Source organism: Ylistrum balloti, unplaced genomic scaffold, assembly GCF_031769215.1.
Source record: "Ylistrum balloti isolate Yb309-2 unplaced genomic scaffold, AGI_CSIRO_Ybal_v1 Utg369646, whole genome shotgun sequence".
Classification (NCBI taxonomy): Eukaryota; Metazoa; Mollusca; class Bivalvia; order Pectinida; family Pectinidae; genus Ylistrum; species Ylistrum balloti.
The window spans coordinates 2,050,031-2,077,513 of record NW_026781904.1 but is presented as its reverse complement, the minus strand read 5'-3'; the positions used below and the strand labels follow the sequence as shown (position 1 = coordinate 2,077,513).

General features: G+C 34.2%; 1 protein-coding gene across 1 annotated transcript in view; it reads left to right on the top strand.

The window, feature by feature from the left end:
• The window catches only part of LOC132555315 (ephrin type-B receptor 1-B-like), a 95,973-nt gene that overhangs the window by 14,762 nt on the left and 53,728 nt on the right, over positions 1–27,483 (top strand). The gene's annotated exons all lie outside the window — the stretch shown is intronic.

The following is a 27,483-nucleotide window of genomic DNA, read 5'->3' as shown; positions in this document are numbered from 1 at the left end:
TTGTAATCAATCATTTAACTTTTAATGTCACAAATAGGCCATAAGTCAAGCAGGTTCTTTTTGGTATCAGGTTCTTGTAATTGGGGAGGGGAGAAAACGGAAACTAACAAGTTGTGTACATGTATTTTTTTGCTTCAAATTTTTTTTAGTTTTATGTCCTTGAACAAAAAGTGAATCGTAAAAAGTTACTTTGATGGTTTTTTTGACAATCTTTTAGTAGAGCAGTCCTTTACATCGCTCTGACAACAATGCTGATTTAGAAAATGAGGGGGAATTTTTATCCAACAGACATAGTAATATCAACAACTAATTTTGTGAACCCTTTTGTAAGGTGGTTTACGATGGTACCTGGGTCTGAGGTCACTTGTGAACTTGCCATACAAATATTGACACAACCATGGGGTTGTACTATAACACAGAATAATCACACACAAAAAATAGCTTGAATGTTCCCAAGATGGCTGTAATGTTTGTGCTGTACGATAAAACAGCCGCTTGTGCCATGCAAATTGTGAGTTCCATCAAAAGTGAAAGTCTAGTCTCTCATTCTTTAAGGAACCACAAATGTCAGTCACTCTGCCTGTATTCTTTGTTAGGCTAGTAATCATTTGATTCTGAGGTACATACCCTGATGGTTTTTTTCCCCAGAGAGGCAAACTATGCCAATAGGACCCAAACTCTAAAAAAATTCCATCTTAATGTGAAATTAAAAAGTTTTCTCAGGAGATTAAAATTAGACATGTTCCTAGTTTATTTAATATAGGATCATGTAAACATGTTTCAAGAGAATCATTTATCTGTGATGAAAAAATCCGAAGGATTTGAAACAAATCAAACAAAATATGATACAAGGGATTAAATTTGTTAATAATAGCAAAGGTAATTCTAGCTTAACTATATATGGTTACACAAGTTTTTCTTGCAAAAGGGATATAGGAAAAAAAGAATATTAAACCCAATTAAAATCATTGCTTGATAAATATTTTAATGAAGCAATATTTGATTAAGTATACATGAAAATTAAGAAATCTTTCAATATATTTCAATATTGGATGAGGATTTTAAGCATATCGAATCTTTTACTTCCAGAATCTGATGTGATTGTTTTTATAGGAAACTTTCTGCTAAACCCCTATATTACACTTGAATGGTCAGTTTGACCATGGGATGTCCAGCTGTGCATCTTTAAAGGCAAAGATCACCATATCTACTAATCCTGGATTTAATTTCAAGCCAGTTTTCATGGTGACTTTAATATTTATCATGGCCGCAGATGTTTGTAATCCCTTCGTTCTTTCATTCTGCTTATTAACATCAGTTACAATGTTTAATTCTGTGTTCACTTAAATTGGTCAACAGTTTCATGGTTTTAAGAATGAATCCAAACAGGCTCAATCATATTGTAAATATTAAATAGCCTGCTTAGAATCGAGGAAATTGGGACCAAGTGTAATGATATTTGTTAATTCATGTGGAATGAAATTTTGTGTGAAAGATTTGCAAGACACACAATAGTTTTCCACATATGTTGCTTGGCAACCATGCTGAGTGATAGAAAATAAGTGCCGGTGGTTTCATGTCCTTTGTGTGGGCCGGACGTAAGTAGTCACTTGTGATACATATTTCACGCCTGAAGAGGTCAATATAAAGATGCAAACAGGACATTAAGACACAACACAGCTACGGTCAGTTTTTGATTCACAGCCACTTCCATATAAATCTGTGGGATAAACGACCATCCATCCACGCAGAACCTTTGTAGAGCTATAATAGACCCACAGGACCACAGGGAACCCAAACACAGTGTTGTTTGTCTGTCTAACAGTTCACAATAAATTGATGTCAAAGAAGAAAAAAACACTATTTGATTAATTGATTTTAGATATACAAGAAAATATAAATGAAACACAGCAGAAAACTTCCTTTCATGCCGTATAGGAGAGGTCGAACCATAACTAAGATCATCAATAAGTTTCAGACCATTGTTCAGGAAACCTTGTGGAAATGTATACATTTCATTTTCTGTGTCTTTGTGTACAGTTAACTCCTGACATGAAACATCTAAGCATAGACTTTGTGTCCCAGAGCCATGTAAAATATTACATGACAGTTCTCTTTTATAAATTTCAAATATGGAAAATAGATTTTTCCATTATTTATATTTTTCTTGTTTGACATTCCTTTTCACACAGAAAGTAGTTATTTTTATTCATTTCGCCTGATTTAGAGAGCTATACAATTCATTTTTTTTTCAACATCCTTGGTAATGTTAATATGATTAATTTGAATTTTTGAAATTATATCTATTGATTTTCAAACAAGATTTACTGGAATTCTTTCTTCACCTACATAAATAGAATTACTATACAGCCATCTGCAATCATCTTTCTCACTTAGTATAGTAATTCTTTCATCTGCTTCAAGAGTTTCTTAGACTTTGACAAACCTTGTTAATATTCTTGAAAATCAATGTTAGAACTGTAATTCTAAATTAGTGTGGATCTTTGGAATGTTGAGAGCAGATTTTATTTTTAAATCTTGATTTACCGACTGATACATAGTGGGAAGATTTGTCAGGTCAATACCTGTGGTTAGTATCCAAAATAGATTTTATATGTTCACACATATGCCAGTCCTGAGAAACAAACACACAGATGATGATATCTGTCAGCATCACAAAGGTGTATCGCTACAGAAAATGGAAAATAAACACATGATATCAACCTACAACTCATTGTACCTGTCGGTACTGCTGGTTCCCCTCTCACACCTACACACAGATACCTATTCATACCTCGCCCTGCTATCAGGCCTGTTTATTTTGGTAATGTTTCAAACAAATCTGAATGAGATGCTTATCCGTTAAAATAACAGCTGAAAGGAAGAGTTGTTATGATTTCATAGATATTGATATGTTTTACTGGAAATCTTAGTGGCATGCTTGTATTTCCAACGCCAACTTCTTCCATTATTTTTCTGATTCATCATATATACAATAAGATATATGTGTATTTAGATAATGGTGACGTGTTCTTCTGCAGTTCTCAACTTCAGTGCTAGAATTTTAAAGTTTTTGAAAGTATAACCTTAACATGTTTAAGTACTGATTCTCTATGACAATTTGAAAAGAAATTTTAAAAGGTTCAAGAATCAGTTAAATTCATTCTTTTAAAATATTTTAGAAAAAAATATAATATTACACCTGAAAGCTTGTTCACTGAAGCAAAACATTTGTTATTTTTATGTAAAAATAAGAAAGGTCAACAGATGAGATAGTGACAATCTTCCAGAATCTAAACGGAAATACGGTAGAAATAATTTGATGTGAGAAACACACTAATATAGTTTATTATTTCAACCAGAATGCAGTTTTGACCTGCAGGAATGACTAGAGGAAAAATATGACCTTAGAATTTTGGAAAGAAAGACTAAATAAGCTGGAGGCATATCACTATTATCCCAACTGTAAATGGGTCTGTGCTAAATTAACATTAAAGTTGGGCAAGATTCATACTATTAATCATACCCATGGTTAAAATTTCATTAGGCACATTTGCCTTTATTGAGAAAATAGCAAGTTGTTTTCTGGAAGATAAATAATTAAACCTCCGTAATGACAAAATCGGGCTTCAACTTTGGACAAATTCACACCAAAGCTTGCCGCCCAGGGGTTGGTGACAGCTCCTGTTCATGTGTCATTGGTCCCTTCAGTCGCTGTTCTCATTCTGGTTGAGATCAGCCCTGAATCTCAGCAGATGTCAATGACAGACCTAGACAAGTATGAGTTTGTCCTTGTACAAAGTTGTTGTAAATCACCTGCAGTTATGATAACTCAAATTTAAAATTAAATATGGACTTTTCTCTTTCGTTTTTGTTTTTTTTTAAAATAGATTTCTTAGTTTTGAATGAATTTGGTTTTCTATAAGTTATAATGATATCAAATATTATGGACATCTACTGGACCAGTGTGATCACAAGATTGCTGAGAAACAGCTCCAGGAATTCATAACACTCTGAAGGGCACTAGGGAGCCCCCCTCCCCCCTCCCCCTTCTCTCTTTTTTTTCTCAAACACTGATGAATTTCATTGTGAACATGGCAAGGTATCTGTATTAATTAAATTTGTGATATGGCTGTTAGGGTTTAGACTCCATTGACAGGATATTAACATCAGCTCATATCTTTGTACTATCTAATCAAAGGTCTGCTGGAATTTGTATAAAAAAAAAAGAACAAATTAAATGCTTGTTGGTAATAAAGAAATACTATGGTATTATTGTCGGGTCATGCCAAGATTGGTCTCCTTGACATCTCCAAGTCAGGAAACATTACAGAAAAAAAAATGGTTTCACACTCAACACAGATGGAATTTTAATTTATTGGGAAGAAAAAAACCAATTGACAGAGAGTTGACAATTTTTGATCAGTAGAACATTACAGGAGTAATTAACATACTGTGAAAATGTAAACCATTAAATTTGTAAAATGTTGTGATACATGCTATGTATTGTAAAAAGCTTATATTTTAACAATTAATATAATTGTTTATCATTATACCAATTCAAATTGATTGTTTTGTAAAAAAAAAAAAAAAAAATGAACAGAAACTAAGCATCATTTGTGAAAGATGTTCCAACAAGCTTGCTATACTGTATTCATCATTGGTAGGATTGTATGTTACAGAATCAGTGATATTTAAGGCTTCTGTCTCCAAGGTAGTCCCATTACCAGGATCACCAATTGGCATTTATGGAATAAGAGTAGATCAAGTTATTTTTCATATCAAGTTACAGAAATGTTTTTACAACAGGAAACACTACTGAGTTGATTTAATAATAGGGAGGATTTGTAGAGAATCCATGGGCTAGAAAGGGAGGTAATTTGAGCACTGTGAATTTATACTGTGCCTGGATCATATGTTTGTGTAATTGCAATTAGGGGAGATAAATCATCTCCCACAAAAGAGGTAAATTAACTCCTACCACCAGCAAGGGAAATAACTCAATTTCTATCACAAGTAAGGGAAATAACAAACAAGAGAGATGACCCCTATCACAAAAAAACAAGGGAGATAACAACTTTAATCAGAAGCATAAGGTGAAAGGTACCAATGTGATCATAATTTATTATGATCAAAACAAATTGATAACACTTTTACACTGTTTAATGTTTTTTTTGGGGGGAGGGGATGGTTGGGGGGGAGGGGAAGCGCTTTAGCTCCTGTCCACAACTTCTCTTACTGTCACTCAGTTTATTGGTCATTATCTGTTGGTCAATCTGTCCTTGTTGCCATGGACATAAGTGTTTGGTCTTGTCACTCGTTGTCCTCGTCCAGACAACTGAAGTGTAGCTATAAAAGGTCGGCTGATCAAACATGGCCGCTAATGTATTTACCTCTGTATCCAGTAACAGGGATCCGTGTAACAGTTTATACACAGTATCAGGTGTGAATGTAGACTCTTTCATAATACATTTAAAATACTCCAATCATATTGCAAGGTATATTTACGCTGTTCATTGTTTTCCGACCTATCGGCTAGACTCCATTTTTCAAAGGGGTTCAATTTTCTAACACATTTGTGTGGTTGTTTTCATTCCAGAAATATTAAGGATTTAAAATTTGAAAAGAAACATTTGAATACTTTTTGTTCATCTATTGACCAATCACAGTGTTGAATACTTTGAAGGTTTCATGTCAGTCTAGTCCTAGAGGGGTGGCAGGGATTTTGTTGACAAAAAGGATAAAGACTGGGCACCAATATTGTTTTGTGGGGTAATGAAATGTATACACTGGAGACCAATCTTAGGGCTTCCAGCACAGGTGACCTATTGTAGGGCGAAGACTACTAGGACCCAAATTCTCCTGGAAGCCATTTGCTTTTGTCTCCTTTTGATTGTTTTCGAGCTTATGTACCTCGGCTATTGACAATCAATGATTCATTTATTTGGGTGAGGTCAACATTTTGGCCATGGATAGCCATGTGTTACCAAACATTATACACACAATGTGTTCCATAAATAGCGTCCTTCTCCTTTTGTAGTGAACGATCAATGAAATTAATTATTGTGAACTTAAACTCCATTTTCATACCTCAGAAATAATTTTTAATTAGTGTTTTTTTATTCAAATTATGTTATTATAATTTACAGGAAATTCTGTAAAAGAAATTTAAATTTTGTGCATAGTTCTACTTAGAATTCTGTTTTATTGAAAAGTTCAATGTTTTTATTTGTTAAAAAGGATAAATTCCCAATGGGCCAGATTAGACAGCCTTACGACCAGGAGAGTACTGTTGTTTCTCTATTGCACGACATAGCCGAGATAAGACCAACCCAACCGCCCATTAAATGATGATTTATAAAATCAGTCCTTTTTTCCTGAGCCTGTGAGATAAACCATTCATTCAGAATCATAAGATTTTCACATTGTTACTATGAGGTGAACACCCCCTCACCTCCGGCAATGCCTACATAGCACGGCTGCTATGGACAGATAGAAATCTTTGGTAGCTAAAATCTATCACGGATCATTCAGTAAATTCGAAAATGCAGTTGATTACTAAAGTTGTCAAGCATAAACAATGGTTGTGTAACAAATTAAGGAATGAAAGCTGACATGAACACAAAATGAAAAAAATATTGAATGAGAAATTGTTATTGTCAGAAATAAATATTCCATTGATCACAAATTTTAGTGTATCTATCATAACTTTATTTGTACGCTGGGGTCGGTATGTGGTAAAACCAACCCGCTATCAGAAGGTGCAAATTCCATCTCATTATAATTGTATTTGTCTTGTGTCAGAAGATTTAATGACAAATCACGTCACGTGTTGGTTATTTTGTGGGATCATGGGTTGTGAGGTCAATTTTCAAAAACATCTTTATAGCTGTTTGAGCAAATAATCTGATGTGTTGTGAAATTAAAAAAAAAAGGAAGTGATGTTTTATGAAAGAAAAATTGCTTTTCATGTGCTCCCTTGGAGTTTCTTTTTCCAGTCGACTTTAACCTACAAGAAAGTAATAAATATTTTTACATTGATATCAGATACTGGCTATAAAATATCTGAAGAATCTGTACCTAGAGGAAATAATCTGATGTGTTGTGAAATTAAAAAAAAAAGGGCAAAGAAACTTTTCTATGATGGAAAAATTTTCTTCTTCATAAGCTCCCTTAGCATTTCTTTTTCTGTTTCTACAAGAATGGGCTTAAGTTTTACAGTTAATTAATTTTTTTCATTGATATCATAAAGTCGCTATCAAATGATGCAGTGAATCTGTGCCGTAGACGGAGATGTTAACACACATTTATTAGAGTTTATTTTCTGCTTCTGCTACACAAATTTTTTGCTCGTGTAATTAGTCTGCGGTATTGTCCCAATGAAATAGTTGTAGTTATGATTAAACTCAGAATAACTCATTACCGACTAGGATCCAGTATGGGCTTTAGTTAAGTAGTATGGATTGACTCTGTTACTTGTAATTATGTCAACCAAGTCATAAAAGAATGGTCTGATTGTCAAATTATCCAAAACATCAAGTAACCATGATATCAGAATCTTATTTTCTCATGGAATAGGAATTCTTGGATAGATCCCAAGCTATAAAAAAAAACCGGTTTTATTATGCATTGGTAACAAGAGTACAACTAATCTAATTATAGAAACATCAATGCATAAACCAAGGTCATCGGCTTATTTTATGGTCAGTGGTGGAGGTCACAGGTCAGGAGGTCAGAATCTTGGAGTTATAGACCAGCAGGCTCGGTGTCCCCAATAACACCATTGGTGTCACCAGTCATGTTATTGACGTGGGATCAATGACTATACGAGGTTTTACATCTCCCGTAGGACTGGACTGTTGATCACCTTAGTTACTGACCACTGCAAAATGCCTCCGCAAGGTCAGGCAATTTCCTTCCTGGGATTTATGACCAGTGTGCATTGGTCGTCATTAGGGACCCGTTTTATGGAGTTGTCCCCTTCCTGTTTAATTTCAGAGTATGAATTAGCATATGAATTACAGAGAGGCTGACGACGCAGTGATCAACAACAAGTTTATGTTCACAGCACACGTAAAACCTCTGCAATCACTTGTCGCTCCACTAATTTTGTCTCGGAAATACATTTTAGGGAAACTAAGCAAGTCGTTTTCGTATATAACTTCCTTAAACATTTATCAGATATACATGAATTGATGCCAGGAAAAAGTAGAGCAGTTCTAGATTAAACAAAAAAGGTTAATTTTGAATGTCATTTCGATAGGATTGGCAGTCACATCTTGGAATAATAGCTTAATGCTATTGATTAATCCTGGGAGATAGTTCAGTACTAGGTGCCCACTTAATGTACGTTTTTAATGTTTATAATTGATGTGTTCACAGATAATTTCTTGAAAACTAGTTATAATTTCTTTTATTAAAGTTTGTTTTCTCATCACAAGAAAGAGAATGTTGTGTTATGATACACGTCTCTTGCTTAAACTGTATCAAATTCTGAACTTATTCTAGCATGCTCAGTGAAATAGGAATCATTTAGCTTTAGGAGAAAGCGCAAGGGAGTAATGTAATGCTAGCAAAAAAAGATGTCAGAAGTAAGATAGATTAATTGTAATTTGGTAGGAGCCAAGTCTATACATTGGAAAGTTAATCATGACCTGTGGTTTTAGCTTTCATACCGATATTTCTTTTCATCTTTAGAATTTCTGTAGATCCGAAAAATCATCAAAGACTTTGAGTGACATTCTAGCTGTACTTGATGGAATTGAGTGTATACAGTGTACAGGAAAATTGAAATATAGAATGACTGGACAGTTTATAAAGGACTAAAGATTTTATAAAGAACAGGAAAGTCATTATATCAGGAAACACAGTAACATAATTCTATGTAGAAACACCTGGAAGGACAGTATTTAATTGACAAGACCCCGTGTGTTCTCAACAATACAGAGGCTTTTAAAAAGTTAAGAATATTTTTTTTTCTTAAAACTTCATTCAAAATTCAATTAGGACTAAGCTTTGGTAAGTTTATTCAACTAATTGTAGGGATATAGGACAAAAGCTTATGTTTCTTTTTTCCAAAATTAACTTTAAATTAAAATGAAGTTATTAAATTAAAATTTACTTACTTTAAAATATTAAGAAACGTTAGATTACTACATTGTATCTGTTACCATCATTTTGGATTAATTTTTCTCAGATGTTGTTGATCAAAAGATTATTTAACTTCATTATCATTTGCTTAGAGTCAACTCAAAGTCCTGTTATATTGAGACATAACCTTTTAGCATTAATGTTCAGAAACAAGTTCAAATACAAACAATTTTCGCAGTATTTCTAAGTTCGTGATTAACCAGCATTTGAACAGTACCTAGCTTGTAATTGTGATATTTTTCTAGTAAATATTAGTGGAGATTTGTGATACTGTACTTTGACAGAAGTTTGACTTAGTGTCCGTGTCTCTGTTCATCAGATATACTTTGTCATTGAAGACATTTTCAGTCATCTTTCATTTTGTGTTATCAGAATAGCTTCACATATTTCTAGAGAGAAGTGGTGCCAGACAACAAGAGGGAGGCACCACTAAACTGCTTGCTTAAAGTTAGTGCTTCTCTCCCCTTGGAGACTACCAAACCGCACATGAATGTTCATTTCTAAGTCCAAGTCTGTTCAGAATCTGACATTTACGAGGCTAGTTTATGACTTTTTTGTGCACAAAAGTCGATTTTAGGATTTTAGGTTTGGGTTTATAGAGTAAGATGGTTAATGTTTTCTTGCCACCGTTTTGGAACCAGGTCTTCAGGTTTTGCCTTCTTGTTTCATCCGACTCGGTGATATTGATAAATGTGTATTTTGCATGTAGCACTGATGTAATCCATATATATAGGCCTTATCAGACTGGGCTCCTTGAGGGGCCATTTATCTCCCCCTTAAACTAAAGTTGTAGGGGGCTAATCACTCCAGGTTTTGAGAGACATGGCATTCGACCCTGATGGATTATTTCCCTTTGAAAAAACTTAACACTATCTGATATAGATTCTAAACCAGCATGTTTATGTTACCCATGCTTTGATTGTGTTGTTCTGTTTATATATATAAATACAAAAGACATTCATCAGGTTTCCGATTAATTCTATTTGATGCCTGGGATGAAATCACAATCCTTATCAACTATCCATTGGATTTCTGTATGAATTTCTTGTTGAGAAGATGTGATGATGTCATGAAGCGAAGACTTTTGTTATCATACTGTACTGGCCTGAACATCCTTTTTCTAATCAAAATGGAATTAGGATGACAAGATTAAAGGTGAAGTATATTGGTGACCTTAATGGAATGTGTATCTGTCTTTTGTGCGATGATATAGGAAATCAGCCTTCAGACCACAGTAGGATAATTTAAGGTGTCGTCATATTTTCTGGTGTGGTGGACATTCCGCAGCATGAGTAGCTAGTTTCAGTAAACAGGTAGTACCTTAACTTACCTGTGACTTACCTGGGCCTTACCTGGGTTTATCACTATAGGGCAATGAAGGATGATAAATATGACAGGTGTTATCATAGATTATCGAAGCGCACACAGTAATTGTTGCCACATACTGGATACCCTTACTGGCTCCCTTAGTACCCAGGAAGGCGTGAGGCCAAGAGGAACAACTAGGGTTCAGAGTTCATCCCTTGATGTTGATGAGCTTTAGATTATAACTCACCACCCCTGATGTGTCTGTCTATCCATCCCTTAGACCACATGTGGTGATAGACCGTTTCTCCCCAAACATGTATCCATGCATCAAGTACAGATAAATATTTACCTGGATATAGTTAGATAATTTTTTCAGAAGTTTTTATCAAAATCATCGTGGATGGGAATTATCTGATGAACACTTGCATATTAATGTTACTTACACAAGTATTATCTGGGAGAGGTTTGTATACATAGTGTTAGTATACTGGAGACAGCTGTACATGTTTAATGTATGTTAAGATTGACTACAATAGCTTCCATCACCAAGGGCCAGATTTAAAGGTTACATACTGTACACCTAAACTGATAAATTTGTTGTTTCTATAATTTTATGGAAAGATATAAAAAAGAGAAGGAAAAGAAATGTTTGTGAAAATCTTCGCTTTCGAAAATGTTATTGAAAACATATTTTAGAAAAACATATATTTAAGAGGTAGTAAAAAGAGTTTGATGGATTTTTGTTTGACTACAATCTGACGTTTCAGCATCAAAAACCACAATTGCCAGGCCTAGGAGAGATACATAAAGATGGTAAACCTGTAGCTAGTGAAGGGTTTTGGGTAGGGAAGGAGAGGGGGAGGAGGGGATAGATCGAGCCACGTAATGGGTGAACCTGTCACTGTAGGAGTCTCAACTCTAATCATTATGGGCATTTATTTTGTAGGGAAACTAATCTCAATCGCAACATTGCTTTGCTGATGCAAATAGGCAACTAAATGACTAAAAAAGTTAAAATGTCAGATGTTTTAAATTTATCCGATTTCTCTTTTTTGAATTGAAATTTATGAGAAATTTTGATGACTCAATAGTTAGATCTGTAAAGTCATATTCTTTCCTTATGTTAAACTGAATTTGCTTGGATGTAATGTGTTGAAAACTACACAAATGCAGGAGATGTGCGATCTTTGTTTTCGCAAATGCTTAATCAAGAATTATGATGAATGGTGATGTTAAATTAAAAATTTGTCTTCACCTTAAGAGTTAGCTACTTTAAATAGTAGTCAGGAATGAAGTGATCTATTTTGATCAAAGTAAGCATTGATCAATTATCAACCTTTACAAAAGAGTTATCTACCTTGATCAGTTATTTACCTTCTACAGACTTAACTTGAAAAGTTCCCAATTGTCAACAGAGTTATCTTTCTTGATCAGGTATACACCCATCAACAGGTTTTCTACCTTAGTCAGTTATCAGACTTCCACAGAGTTATCTACCTTGATCGTTTATTAGCCTTCTACATAGTTATCTACCTTGATCAGTTATCAACCTTCAAAAGAGTTATCTGCCTTGATCATTCATTTAAGTTGGTATTCCAGTTGTCAATATTAGAAGTTTAGGCATGATATAACAAATGGAAGGACCATATTAAAGTACTGTAAATCTGTTAGTTGATGACTGAAATTTAGGACTGCTTGGCTGGTAAAAAGAAATATGTCAGAAATTTTAGATATTGTTTCTGGTGAGAATAGGTTCCCCTCTAGGTCCTCTACCTCCTCTATGTTGCATTGCAAAGTACGCCATTTCCAGAGGATTGCCTAATCCATGGGTTAACTGAGAGGAAACCATGTTAGGAGCTGGATACTTGAAGGATTGTTGCTGCTGTCCTAATTGTGAAACTAAAACATTTAATATTTCCCCCCAGGCTATTCGGTTAATGCTGCTGCTCCCTCGGAATCTGACGTGAGATTTTCTACAAGTCTGTGTGGAATATTACGTCGACTGTTAACAACATTAGATGAATTCCATGCCATTAGGAGTTAGGCAATAGTGGAAAGAGCAATAATTGTAGGCTTACTGTGCTAATTCTCATATTGATTGAATTTAAACGAAACTGCTTTGAAATATTTGAATCTAAATTCTTTTGAATTCTTTGGAACTTCTCCGAGAGAAGATTTCTAGATATAAATATATAACTTGATATGATAGAAACACTTTAATGAATTTCAAATTTTGGTTTTAAATTTCACTTTAAATGCTCCTTTTGGTGTCTGATTTTCTTCCTTGTACATAAGAAAGAGCTGAGAGATTTACGCCCAAGGCCATAGGAACTGCATTAGGAAATGAACTACTTGTTGCTGTAAGAGATACATACACTCAGATTCTCCCAATATTTGCCCAAATTCACAATGTCCTGTTAACAACTATTACTGTTTAGTTGTGTAGGCTGTTCGACACGAAATGAATACAGTGCAGAAAGGAATGGTAATTGTTTGTTTAAAATATATATATTGCTCATTTTCGGTTTTAAGAGGCATCTTTCAACAAGTCGACATGCTCAAATATTCATGTTTTACATAAGCCATTATTTCACCAACTGTCTGTAGATTAGGGTATACTAATGCCAAGCAAGTTTCATATCAGTTAAAATAAATATGCAAAAAAGATACAGGTCTGAGGAAAAGGAAAATAATGTAAAATTCAAGGCAAAAATAATAGGAGTTGAAAAGTGTCAATTGTATTGTAATAGTCTAACATTGATAGAGGTGGAGGAGGGTGGAGTTTTTAAGTGCACAAGGATACTTTATGTTTGAAAAAGCCCTTGTGTAAATAGGTCCTGAAGAATGTGTATGGAACAGATCAGAATTCAGAAGAGATTTAAGATTTCAGGAATTTATCTATAAGTTGGGGTTGCCGCGGTAACTGAGACACGTTGTACTCCTGTTGTCTGAGGGAAAATTGGTTTTATTTTAGTATATCATTAATATAGATATTATGTAACACATAATCATGGTTGAAATTTCTCAAATTAACTGATTCCTGTTGTTCTTGGAAATGGAAAACATTTGGTTCAATTGACTATAATTATGGTTCTGTTGCTGTGAAATGTACTTAAATAGGTCATTCTGACAGTAGACTTGGTAAGTGTTTTCTCAACATTATAAGACAAGTCTGGAGATAACTGAATCACATTAAAACCATGGTTGTTCTCAAGTTGAGTTTCTAGATATAAAACGTTCATTATGATTATGCAGGGGAGGATTAGGGGATGGTATATATATATATATATATAGCCAGACAATGCGTAATGGAAATCATTAGGTCTGTAAACTACATTCTGGCTGCCTTAATATGTCTACACTGGATTGAACCTCAAAGTTCTCATTACAGCCACTACTCAGATGTGTGGTTTAACTTGCGTTCATTTGATTTGAACATTATATTAAAGAAAATGACTTCAAATGGATGTTGTTAAGTTTTATTTTGTCATTGTGGATGTGGGAAAGGTTTAGATACTTTGCTGGCGTAATGAGATAAAGGTTTTCTTTTTGGGTGGCAAAAAATTGAATTGCAGGAAAAAGTTATAAAACTAGAAAGCCTAAGTAACATTATATACTTATTGCACAGACTTAACTTATTTCTACTGAGTAATTAGCCCTCCCCAGCATGTGTTAAGTGATAATAACCCCTCCCTAATTCTCTCCTTCCTTTAGGACTCTGGGTTTGGTAACTACCCTGTTTCATATACAAATGATTCTATCATTGTCAATAACTTTCCTGTTGATATGTGCACAAATAACCTTGTCTGACAACAAATTTTACAACTTTTTCATCAAATGAGGTTGCATTTATATCAGTATAACTGCAATTAAAAAAGTCAACATTTTGAAATGGTTAGCAATGATGTCCATAATTATGTCGTGTTTGTAGGGGTGGGGGTGGGGGGACCACACAGTAAGTGATCAGGGCAGTGAATGAAACAACAATAAGGACGTAACATGCAGCAGTGTTATGAAGGACATTTTATTATCACAGATAAAAATATCACTTGATGCAGTTTTAATGTTTTGGAAAATTACCATATTATGTACATGAGGAGTGCAAATGATTAAAACGTGTCCAAAATTTGATGGCAGTTTATGAATTCCAAAAGCTGAACTGGTGTTGAACATAGGATCTGACTTTGATTGAATGCATTCAGTTGCTACAGCATTTGAAACAAACAAAAACATTTCTGGTAAATATTGCAGTCAAATTGTGAAAAATTGCTTCGTAATGAAAAATGATTCCGAAACGAACTGGTGACCAAGGTTACATCTGTCAAATGGTCGTTGTCACTGATTACAATTTTCAGGCCCTATCGAAAGGATTTGAGCTGGACCGATGTGATCCTGCTTTTTTCAGAATTTCTTGGTTGTTTATAATGACCCATCCATCATAGGGCTTGCCCTGACACACATAATTTCCTTCTTATCTCTGATCAGTTTTCGCTGCATTCTGCAGAATTGAAAGAAATTGGTCAGAATCAATAGTATAATATTTGTATTATAGTCTAAATCTTTGTCATATCATAGACCCTCGACAATGCAAATTCCTGGTCATATTATTGAGCACTTGTCACAGGGAATTTCAAAGGCAAACCGACTTTCACTGCCTTTACCACGATGAGATCCTCGTTTCGAATCAATAGCATGCTACTTGTATTGAAGCGTCAGTTTAGGCAGTCTTGGCGTTTTGTGCTTGGACATAGAGTAAACAGGAAGCAAGCTTTGATGTGATTATGATGTACAAATATTGTTATGTTTAAGAATTATAGGAGTAGTAATATAATGTCTCATAAAATGACTGAGGTAGTAGATGGAATAAGCTTATAGCTATTGATACACATACTAACACAGGCTATATATTAGTTCTATTATGCCAGGAAATACCAATTGAATTTTACAGGCAGAAGTTGAGAATTCTTAGAGATCCAAGTCCATTGTTGTAGCGAGTTTAGTAGTGGAAATGCATCAAAGCATTTTAGAAAAATCCAATTTTTCACAAGTTTTAGTGCATGTTCTTTTCAAATTTGAATGAAAATGTTATGTACCATAATGCAGCGCTATTAATTTTTTTCAATCAGCCAATCGACCGGTACATGAGAAGGAGAAAGAATACTTCCTGCTGTATCTCACAATTCTGTAAAATCATATATATTCAAGATGCTAAATTTTCAAGTTTTCCAAAAAAAAAAAAAAAAAATATTTTGTGGATGTTTAATTTTATAGATGAATTTAGTTTAATGGTTCAACTTTCAATAGTTCATGGACATACGAATTTGTGAATTAAGAGTAACTACAAAATCTATGAAAATAATTCCCCCACAAAAATTATTGATTTCACAGAATGTCAGAAGAGATGATTGATTATTGGGCAGGTTGTGAGGGGTATGATGTATACACTGCATATTGATTGGATGTGACTGAAAGTAGACCTAGTACAGAACTGGAGGTGGGGTTGGGGTGGAGATGTTGGATGGGGGTAGGGGTACGGTTAGGGGTGGGATGGGGTGTCAGGATAGGGGAAGGACGACTCTCTGCTTTTTCTTTCTGTGACACTTGTCCTCTTATCAGCCTGATATTTGGGAAGACAGTAAACATCATAGAAACAAAACAAAACCTGCCTAATGGTTGGGTGTGTAGTCTATAATAGATTTAAATTAACGACATGGTCTTCATTTTTTTAATGCTGCCTGTGGTAGCAGACAGGATATTATGGAAGTTTGAATGGTATATCATGCAGCCAGTTTTTGATGTTAATGGTTTAGAGTTTCAGTAGACAGATGTTGGACAACTGTGTGATGAATGTTCAGCGGAACAGGTACCCAGCATCAACAGGGTCATTAGTGCAGCTCTAGATACCTGGAATTTTAATCACAATCATTTTCCACTGAATGAGATAATAATTTTGGCAACATAAGAATGTTTTCAAAGAAAATAAAGGAAGAAAAGAAGAAAGTGGAAATATGAACAGTGCTTAAATATTTGGGAGTTGTAAGAAATGCTGGTTTTCTCAGTAGAAGTTATTGTTTGAAAGTTGTATTTAAGTCAATACAAGGATATAGGTTAATCACATGATTTACTTACCAGCAGTATTGTTACCCAATTTTATAACTAGGTACCCAGAGGTATTATCAGGAAAATGATGGGATGGATTCTGCATTTCCCCACAATGATGGGTACATTTATTGTCAACAGTAAAATGTACGGTATTCTGCTATACATGTAAAGGTACTGTTCTACATACTTAGACAGGATATGTCATTTTGATAAATCTTTATCAGTTTAATGTGAATTATTTCAACTCTGTTCACTAGACAGGTAAGTTATTTGGAAGTCACTACTTGAATCATTTCACAGGTCATAACACCTGGATGGTTGATGTATGATGATGGAGCTTTCACCTGTTCTCAACACTTAGTTATACCTACACTGACAGATAACAGGGGCACTAAAAGGGGTAACAAGGTAGTTATACCTCTACTGACAGGTAGCAGGGGCACCAAGGGGATAACAAGATGGTTATACCTCTACTGACAGGTAGCCGGGGCACCAAGGGGATAACAAGATAGTTATACCTCTACTGACAGGTAGCTGGGGCACCAAGGGGATAACAGGATATTTATACTTCTACTGACAGGTAGCAGGGGCACCAAGGGGTTTAACAAACTAGTTATACCCCTACTAACAGGTAGCAGAGGCGCCATGGGGATAACAAGAGAGTTATACCTCTACTGACAGGTAGCAGGGGCACTAAGAGGATAACCAGATATTTATAGATACACTTACAAGTTATGGCGTGCTACTGATGGGTGTTTTCAGTCTATGATACTTGATTGTAGCTGTCTATTGGAAATATCAACCTCCTAGTTATCAGATCAGCTATGTTAATAATGAAGATTATTAGCAGTACACTATCATTACCAAAGTTTTGATGGAAATTACATATAGTTGATGCATTTTAAGGTTGTGTCTAATAATATGAAGTTTTGTAATTATGAACAGAAATCAACACAATGAAGATTTCGTGCAAGAATGAATTTAAAAACTTTTCTCATTAATGATGAGATAAAAAAAGAAAAGATATTTTTTAGTTTTGTCAGTCTACTCCAGACCTAGGAAGCAATAAGAGAGTGAGTTATGTGTAGTTTTTTTCAGGATTTAAGCTGTTCACAAAAAAAAAGAAAATAAAAAAAGGGGAAAAAATCTGATTTAGGTGTATTTTTGAAATGACCTTGGGATAACACAGATTAGTGTCATCAATTTTCGCATATTAATTATGTTGTATGCTTGTGCAGGTCTGACTCAGCTCATTATTAATTGGTCTGCTGGTTTACAATTTTAAAAGATTAAAACCTTAAAAATGGTCTTAAAAGATGAAATTCTACTACATTGAGTAGATTAATACCAAAATTACATGTTTAGGAAGCAATGTGCGAAGAAAAAAATCAAAAACATTAATTTTGATAATAAAAAAAAAAAAAAGGAAAAGAGAGATATATTTTGTCTGCTCCTTTTCATCTGAAATGATAGGCTTTCTGACAGATTTGTATTATAAATCATAGCATTGTCTTGTCACTCTCAACATATCTAGTAAAATATTACAATTTTTTTCTATTAAACCTGTCAAAATAATTTCTAATACAGACAACATGAGATGCACAAGAATCTTTGGTACCAAAGTTAATTCTAGTTGTTAACAAATCTCCACAAGGCAGTCTCTTTGTTATTATTCTGGTCAGTCCTATAATGAAATAAGATCATTATGAATATTTTAGCAGCAAGGGAGATCACTCCACTGTGGATTCCTATATATTAACAAAATCATTGTAAGGAAGTCAACAGGTCACATAAGGAATCTCATAGAAATCTGTGCTTTAAAGACTTTTTATAGAACTTTTTTGTTCTGCATTGAAATTTCAGATGTTGTTTCTTTCATCAGTAAAATAAAAAAAAAAAAAAAGATATGAAATATAGGGCTTTAGTTAGATAAGGAGATTGTTATGGATGGGGTTTTTACCAAACATGGACTAAATGAAAATGTAAAATTTATGGTAGATCTATCTAATATGTTCTTTATATCAATAAATAATTTGATGAATAGAATTTAATTGGAAGTGGGCATTAAGCAATGTGAAATGAAATTTCAATATGGATAGCAGAGTATATGCATTTGTGGGCTTATCAGAATTGAAGGACATTTACCACTCTTATCATAACTACAGGATAGTTACCATAGTTTATACTGATGGAAAAGGCGGATAGTTTGTCACTGGTCGTATAGATGGCCACAGAGCAGACATGGTGGTCGTCTTTGTCAGAGATTACCGATCAACCCGGGTGCTAGTAAATGCCAGAAGGCAGAAAAAAGGATGTATGCCAAAATATAATTTTCCATCATCTCTCAGCATGTTCTATGGAGCCTGGCTTGGTGGCTGTCAGTGTTGGACTGAATCGCTCCACAGGATATAAAGCCTGGGAGTCATTGTTTTAAAACACATGTCACCAGACTCATCACCACCCTGGTGTACTATCTTTATCGGTACTGCTGATAGTGAGGCCCAAGGGGAGATAACAAACCTATTTATGTGGAGACTAGTTATACTATAAATGTGTCTAATCTGACACCATGGAATATCTGTCTACTGCTGTCACAAGATTTGTATCCACATTATACATCCATCTCCCCGTAACTGCCTTGTATAATTTTTATGTATTCAATGTCTTGAAAAACTTGATCTGTTTGAACTCGCATAACATCTTTTAACGATCCCATTGAAACAAAAATTCATTTCAAAATTTAATTTTTTTTCAATGAGGTAATTTGTTGCCATAGAAGCACTTACATGAAACTCTCCAGACTGCACTTAAAATGAACTACATTGCACCGTTGAGTTATATTCTGGCAATATATTCTCTTCTACAAGTAATATCTTAGCATTTTCTTGTAGAGATTCTTCGTAAGCTTTTCTTACATCAGCCTTCCATGAAATGATGTAATATGTTCTCAATGTTGATTCTGAATTTGGAGCCTCCTTAATAGGTGAGAAAATATTATAGATATGAAACCTCCGTTTGGAGCCTCAGTGATAGGTGAGAAAATATAAGTATAAAATCCCCATTTGGAGCCTCAGTGGTAGAAGAGAGAATATAATAGATATAAAATCCTATTTGGAGCCTCAGTGGTAAAAAAAACATCTTATATAAAATCCCCACTTGGAGCCTCATTGGTAGTAGAGAAACTTTTATATATACAAAATTCTCCCATGGGGAGCCTCAGCGGCAGAAGAAAGATGATTTATTATCCAATTGTTTTGCTGATACTTACACAATGATGGATATGATTGTCCTATATTGGTCCTGCTTTATCAGTTTCCTTCATCATTACTAACGCAGACGACCATATAAGGTAGTTAATATTAACATCTACTGACAGTAATATGTATCACTTACAAAACACAAAATCTCAAATTTCTTTAAAAAAAAATGTTTCATTGTGTATCTCAAATTTTAAATATTGGTTGATTGGCAAAGTTAACATGGATTGGCTGGAATTACATATTGATCTCAAGTTTGTTACACAACCCAATGTTTTATTGCATTTTGCTTTTGTCAAACAATTGAATAATTGACCCAAAAATGCCTTGAAATGACAAGTTTGATAGTTTTCAGTCCATCCTTCTTATCTGTAAAATTGGACTGATCCATGGTCTCCCCCTTATTTATTCAGTGGAACATTCTAAATCAATACTAAATGTTCTGCGTAGTATTTAAAGGATGTTTTTTTTTCTTTCAATATGTTGGTTTGAAATCATGATGTAAAATAAAGCATTCCTGTGACCTGTTTCTTTTGAAACTCTACAATAAATATTCTTGTTTATAGTAGTCTTATACCGTCAGGGTCACTGTCAAGGTTAACTAACACAAGACAATAACATTGCTGAACTAGCAGCATCGTCATAAAATTTGGAGCTGATTATGAAAGTAAACTCTCTGAGGACAAATAAAATAAATTTGTTTTCAACTGAAATTGTTGAAAAAAGTCTGTTCAAAATAGCAATAAATTGTGCTACATGGAGCTAAGTTATTTCTTGTTTCCAGTGATCAGTGGTTTCCTAAGTAGAACTGATCATAGAGAGATTTTCTCTGCTGCAAAAATTAAGAGATCGATATTGTAAAATGTTGATTTGAAAAAAAATGAAACTTGCAAGGCAAAGCAAATATTTGAAAGTGCATTTGAGCTCTTGTGTAAAAGTTCTTATAGTTTTATAGGTGACTGAAATGTGTTAACTTCCACTATTTGATGCGTTTTCTGTAAAAATATCACTTTAATGTGACAAATTAACTGGCTCCAGGCTGAAAGAGTACACAACGTTTGTTTATGGCATATCTGATTCCACTGCATCAGGACATGCATGTGTTTATATCCTTCACAAACTGTACAGAAATCAGAGCTTTTTTCCTCTCATTTGGGATTGGGCCACTTTATCTCAACTCATGAAGAAAAAAAAGGATCAATTAGGATGGAAATTTGCAGGAGTAAACAATATATTTTTAGAATCTTCCCACATTATGAAATAAATCTAATAGAGACATGGGTTCATATTTTGCCCACAAAAATGCATGAAAATAGTGTTACCCCAGACCATTTGGCTATGGATTGTTTTCACAGTGTATTTATATAAGCTAGAGGTTTATTAACAGTTGTTCCCTACATCTGACAATGTATTATAAATCATGACCTGTGTTTCCATGTACAACTGTTTACCCTATCACTGGGAAGTCCTTGTTCAGTATAATATGATCGGGTAGGATTTTATTCTTCCACCCTCCAGGTTATGATATTTCTGTGTGACAGTTCTTAAAAACGTCATCCTAGACACTCCAGGGTTATGATCACTTTCACTCTCTGAACCCCTAGAACATGTCATGGCAAAACTGAAAGAACAAGTAAAGTAATTTGATTGGTTCGGGGAGGGAGAAAAACTGACCGATCACAGACTGATGTGCTCTTTTTGAAGACTATAAAAGAGTGACACCAAACTTCAAAGCCATTACAATATGCTACCTCTAGATTCGTTTGATGTACACCAAATTATCAAACTAGTTTATGTATTGTCCACAAGGTGTCGCACATAAAACCTGCGATTTTGCCATGAAATGTTTCAGAAGCGCAGAGAGTAAAAGTGATCATAACCCCTAGAGCATTCATGAAGTGAAAACGTCTGGTCGTGGCTCCATCATCTATTGACACTGTCGTAAAATCAACCTACATTCGAACTTTAAGTTTGTAACTTGCATTCGGAACTAAAACATATTAATTATTTATTTAGAATCAACACCCTTCCATGAACTTTCAGTCTGATGACACTTTAAATGTATATGTCAGAGTTGCTATCATCCATAGACACCGTCTCCCACCACTTCAGGGATATAAAACCCTAAACAGACAACAATATCCTATCACATTACTACTCAGTTCTGACCTTTGATACTTTAAATTTGAAAATAAAAAATAATTCCAAAATGGTAATTACTTTCAATATAGATATCACAGGCTGTTTGTGCTGTAGTCTAGCCTGGACCTGTTGAAGAGGTCCTTGTGGTATATACAGTACAATAATCATTTACATAAGTAAAAAATGAGGAGAATACTTGTCATTGACAGACATCTTGGGACACTTTGAGCATCACAAAGGAATGTAATTTTTTGGAGATAGACATCTCCAGACTGTCTTTCATGGACTGGATTGATCCTCTACTATTAACTTATGATTTATGGCTTATTAATTTGTACGGCTCTCTCCATTATTAAACACAGCCGGTTTTTGTGCAGCTTCCTGGGAAGTCTGTAAGCTTGACGCTCAGAAATTTTTATATGTGTATTATATACACAGCTATTTGCCTGCATGTATCTTAGGCCTGATATTGACTATAATATCACAAAAAAATATTGCCCCGAAATACTACATGTAAAATTTTGTGATCTATCTTTCATTAAAAGCCTCTCAGAGTCAGTATTTTTGGTTCTTAAATTAGAAAGCAAAACTTTTCAATCTGTTGAAAGTGCTTTCCTATGTAAACGCTTTTGATGAGATTTTTGTCAGTTTTTGAGTAAGTATAATAAAGCTGTAGACATTGTTAATGTAATGTGTTACTACACTAGGCATTTTAATCGTTTGACCTTAAAAGTCTGGTTCTGTCTTGTACATCTACAGGGCAAGGTGATGGTAACCTGAAATATAAAGAATTTAATGTGTTAAATAAAAAACAACATAAAGACATCAATATTCTTTTTAAAAAAAATCAACCAGAATAGTGAGAACAGTAACCAGACTGAAAAAAGATAACATTGAAATTGTTAAAATATGTTTTAAAACGAGAATTGAAGTATTTCAGATAATGGATTTGAACAGGTGGAATTGTTCGTCTCAAATTGGAATAGAAAATCTGTTGAAAAAATATAATACACTTTTTACATTTAGCACTTTTCAAAAAAAAAAAGCTTCAATAGAATATGAGAAAATTACTGGCAAGAAATGAATTGTGAAATTAATAGAGGTATGATGAAGATGAAGGTAAAAGAGGTATGATGAAGATGAAGGTAATAGAGGTATGATGAAGATGAAGGTTATAGAGATATGATAAAAACAATGAAAAGTGGTTTTAATAGAGATAAGGAAGATGATAGAGAGACAACAAGGTTGATGATGAAGGCCACGAAGGGGATTTTTCAAATCAAAGTCATCCCTCAGAAAACAGGAGGAGGTAACTACATTAAGAATAGAAGTGATCATTACCGCAGAAAACAAAGGGAGATAACCTCATTAGAATGGAAGATGGGTGTTATGGGGCGGATTCAGATAAAATGAGCTGACAACAGGCAAATTGGTAGCCAAGATGCAATTTCAATGCAAAGATGCCATCCATGTATTCACCATGAATCTTGTCATCAGGAGGAAATATGCCTGGCTCATTTCATCGCATGTGACTGTGCGGTGTTAACCTTAACTTAACCCAATGAGATGTCTCCGTATGGGAAAAACCAGGCACAATCTATCCAACACTTACGCTTCTGATTAGCCGGTACACAAGGCTAATTGTGTCGTGTAGGACCAAGGGGCTCTCCATGGGATGTGTTGCTATTGTTTTCTTTGTGATATCTATCAGGAACTTATCCACTGTTGATGCAACCTTTCAACCTCACATGGACCTTGCTAAATGGATCAATGAAAGTCCAATTTGGACAATCTCAGAGGAAATGGTGACAATGCCATTCCTTAACAGAACGTCATTTGTTAATATGTTGATCTATTAGTGATTTCATTTTAGAGAAAATGTTGAAAGTGTTTACATAACAATAAAGTAAAAATACAATTAAATGAAAATTAGAAAAAGTTAAATTTTTTCCTCAATCAGTTTATGTTAAAATACATCACATTTTTTTCAATCAAACCTTTAATCTAATTATGTAAGGTAGTTAAGTATACTGAGAGGAATTTATTTGTCTTAATTTGATATATACATCAAAACTCTAAAATTCATATTTTAACAATATCTTGACAATGTAAAATTTGTCCTTGTCTAAACATACAATAAAAAACATGTTTTTTTTTTAATGAAATGGACATCAAGAAAATGTTTGTTTGTGTTGATGAATTGGACATCAAGGAAATGGTTGAGAAATATTGTTGCTGTGTGAGAGTACCGTACATACGTCTGTGGTATACAGGCAAGTCCAATCATACCAATCATTCTACAGCCCTAAAAGTATAAAACAGCCTACAATCCAATCTCATCTCGGACCAGGAGCAATATGTTAGGAAAACGGCCTGCGTTTCCTTGGAGGTGTGAATTCAATGTTATCAGAATGAGGCATGTTGCATATATGGTATTGATTTGTGTCAAACTCAGATGCACCTGGGTAAAATTTACGATCTGATCTCTCCGATTACGAGTGTTAACTCCGCTACACATGAAATGTACATGCATGCATCATGTGTGATTAAGTGACCTTCAGACCAACAGAGTCATTTAGGATTTTATTCGTTCCTGTTGCCAGGTCATCATACCGCGAATCGAGGAAAATCCAATTTAACTTTTGATAAAGTGATAAGACTGTAGGCAAGTGAAAATATTCATCTGAGAGTGTTTATTATTAATTTATTAGTTTTTTTCCGTTACTGTAAAATCATGTATTTTTGTTGGACAAAAATTTCATGGTTTTCCATAATAATATATTTTTTTGTTGAAATATGATTTCGTGGATAAAAAGTACTCCTGAAATCCTCAAATGGTAAGAAAATAAGAATTTCATATTAATTTAACAATTTGTGCATTAGGTCTAGCGAACCAACAAAAATAAACTCGCGAAAAGTCATGATTTTAAAGTAGGTTAGATTTTATTCAAAATTTACATTACATTGATAGTTATCTGCGTGTTGGGTACAGATCCAATTTTGTTTTTTCATTCCTTGAATTTAGAAATAATAATAAAAGTAAGAAAAAGGTTTTTTCCACAGAAAACCTTCCATTTGTACGAAGAAAGAAAGTTAACAACACGATACATCATTATGTAGTTTGACAGTTTATTTCCCAAAATTGAACTTTAAAATTTTTTTTATGACTTTAAATACATGAAAAGAAGAGAAGTATTTCAATTTTCAGTGTTCAGCCTGCTTGAATGTATATGATGACAAGATTTTGACCCTTGTTTTGTTTGAGATTCTTACCCACAATCTTTGGAATATATACAACAAGAATTGGATCTGACGTCGTTAGTCTGACATCGTTACTGCCATATCCATACAAGCTAAGCTTTGGTTACTAACGACATTGGGGGACATGATCTTAAGGCATGGATTTTATCAGAAAATTATATTTCAAATAGATTTTCATTATGATAAAAATAGCTCAGAATTGACAAAAAAAGCATTCAGACACATAAAAACCCCAAGCATGGATTGTTTGGCAGAGATGGCATTTCTTTATTGATAATCAGTTTACTGCAGATTGAACCAGATGAGGTATAAATTGTCACAGCTGATGTATGAGTTGGAAAACATCAAAGGATGGTGAGGAGCAGTGTCAAGTATATATCAATAATGATTAAAGTTTGTTGTGAATCTCGTGTTGACACACACTGTTAAACACTATACAATTGTTTACTTAAGTATAAGACAACTCGTGCTCTGTACTCACAGAGACATGTTCTGTTGTTATGGGGTCAGTATTAGTATTATCAGAGGTGGGGGGGGGGGGGGGGGGGGGGTATTTTTGTTGATACTTTTGGTAATCTTTTGCTAAGTTTCATTTGTCCATTGGTGGAGAAGACATTTTGACTATGATACCACTGGTCGAGAAGACATTTCGACCATGATACCACTGGTCGAGAAGACATTTCGACCATGTTACCACTGGTCGAGAAGACATTTTGACCACATTAACACTGGTCAAGAAGACATTTCGACCATGTTACCACTGGTTGAGAAGACATTTCAACTACCTTACCACTGGTCGAGAAGACATTTTGACCATGTTACCACTGGTCGAGAAGACATTTCGACCATGTTACCCCTGGTCGAGAAGACATTTCGACCAGCTTCCCACTGGCTGAGGGACATTAGATGGAAGACAGATATCTATGCCAACAGGATATACAATTAATGAATATGTCCACAGCCATTTTCATTGTCTCCTGTTTCAGAATTATCTGCAAATTGAATAAAAGCTCTTACTGTTGTGTTGCGATCATCTGGAAAAGTTGTCTAATTTTCTTTTGTCTTAAGGGAAGGGTTGGTATTATCTGTTGATTTGGGAATTATTGGACGTGGATTGTCCATCTGTGATATATCGTTGAATCCATATTCTCTTAGAGACCATTTCAGGGATAAATGTCTGTCTACTGTTGCGTCAGGTTTAAGACAGAATCTTTTTTATTTATTGGATATGGTGTAAAATGTGGAATAGGATTGTTATTGAGGTTATTAGATCTAGTTCAAGTTAGACTACTAATCAAAGTGACATTTTATTGTCATTTCAAACTAATTACGATCTTGTTGCTATTAAAGCTACCAATATCTCAGAAAAGATGTACTTCACTATATGAAAACTGAACCCACAGCTTATCAAGAATATTGAACTTAATTACATAAAAAGTACCAACATCTCTAATATAAAGAATTAGCTACTGTACATCTAATGATGATATAAGTTACATCACACAGACTGGAAGACTCTCCCTGATCCTTGTAATCTGACCAGATTACTGATAATTAGTCCTGCAGGAATACAAAAACCCGGACAAACTGCTGGTACAAACTGTTATTGAGATTGTCAGCGTTTCCTTATAGTCCTCTCATAATCTACTGAATCACCTACAATTGAATTAAGGTATAAAGGAGTGTTAAGGTAGTTATTGTATCAGAATCAAATTTTATCAAGTCTCGACTTTTCGGAAAATTAACGTGACAAATCACATATTATGAATCATTTTTATATGTAAATAATATATGGAGGAGCAACAAGTAGCACACTAATATTTTAGTGTGAATTTTAAGCATGAATAATGCTAAAATAAGATTACAGCTAAAATTTATACAATTACAGAATTTCAGTGGGTACTAGAATGTCTGAAAACAGATTTATCCTATGATTCTTTGTTTTTGGATCAGAAGTTAACTTTTACGGTCGGTAGATTGCTTTCTGTACTAAGCCTTGTTTCTCACTCAGTATGTTTATTTTTGTACATAAGCTATTAGTCTAACAGGCTTAGTTGTAGTTAATTTACCATACTTTCAGATTATTTACTTCAGTGATGTCCAGTAAAAAAAAAATTGAAACTTTCACCAGTTAATTATATGGTAACAGCAGGATATGTGCAGCAGACAGTAGACTGACCAAGTTAGCTTCATGTGTAGACTCCATCCTGCAGTGGTATTACAGAGCCACACAAATAGAAGTTTGTGATTATTTACTAATGTT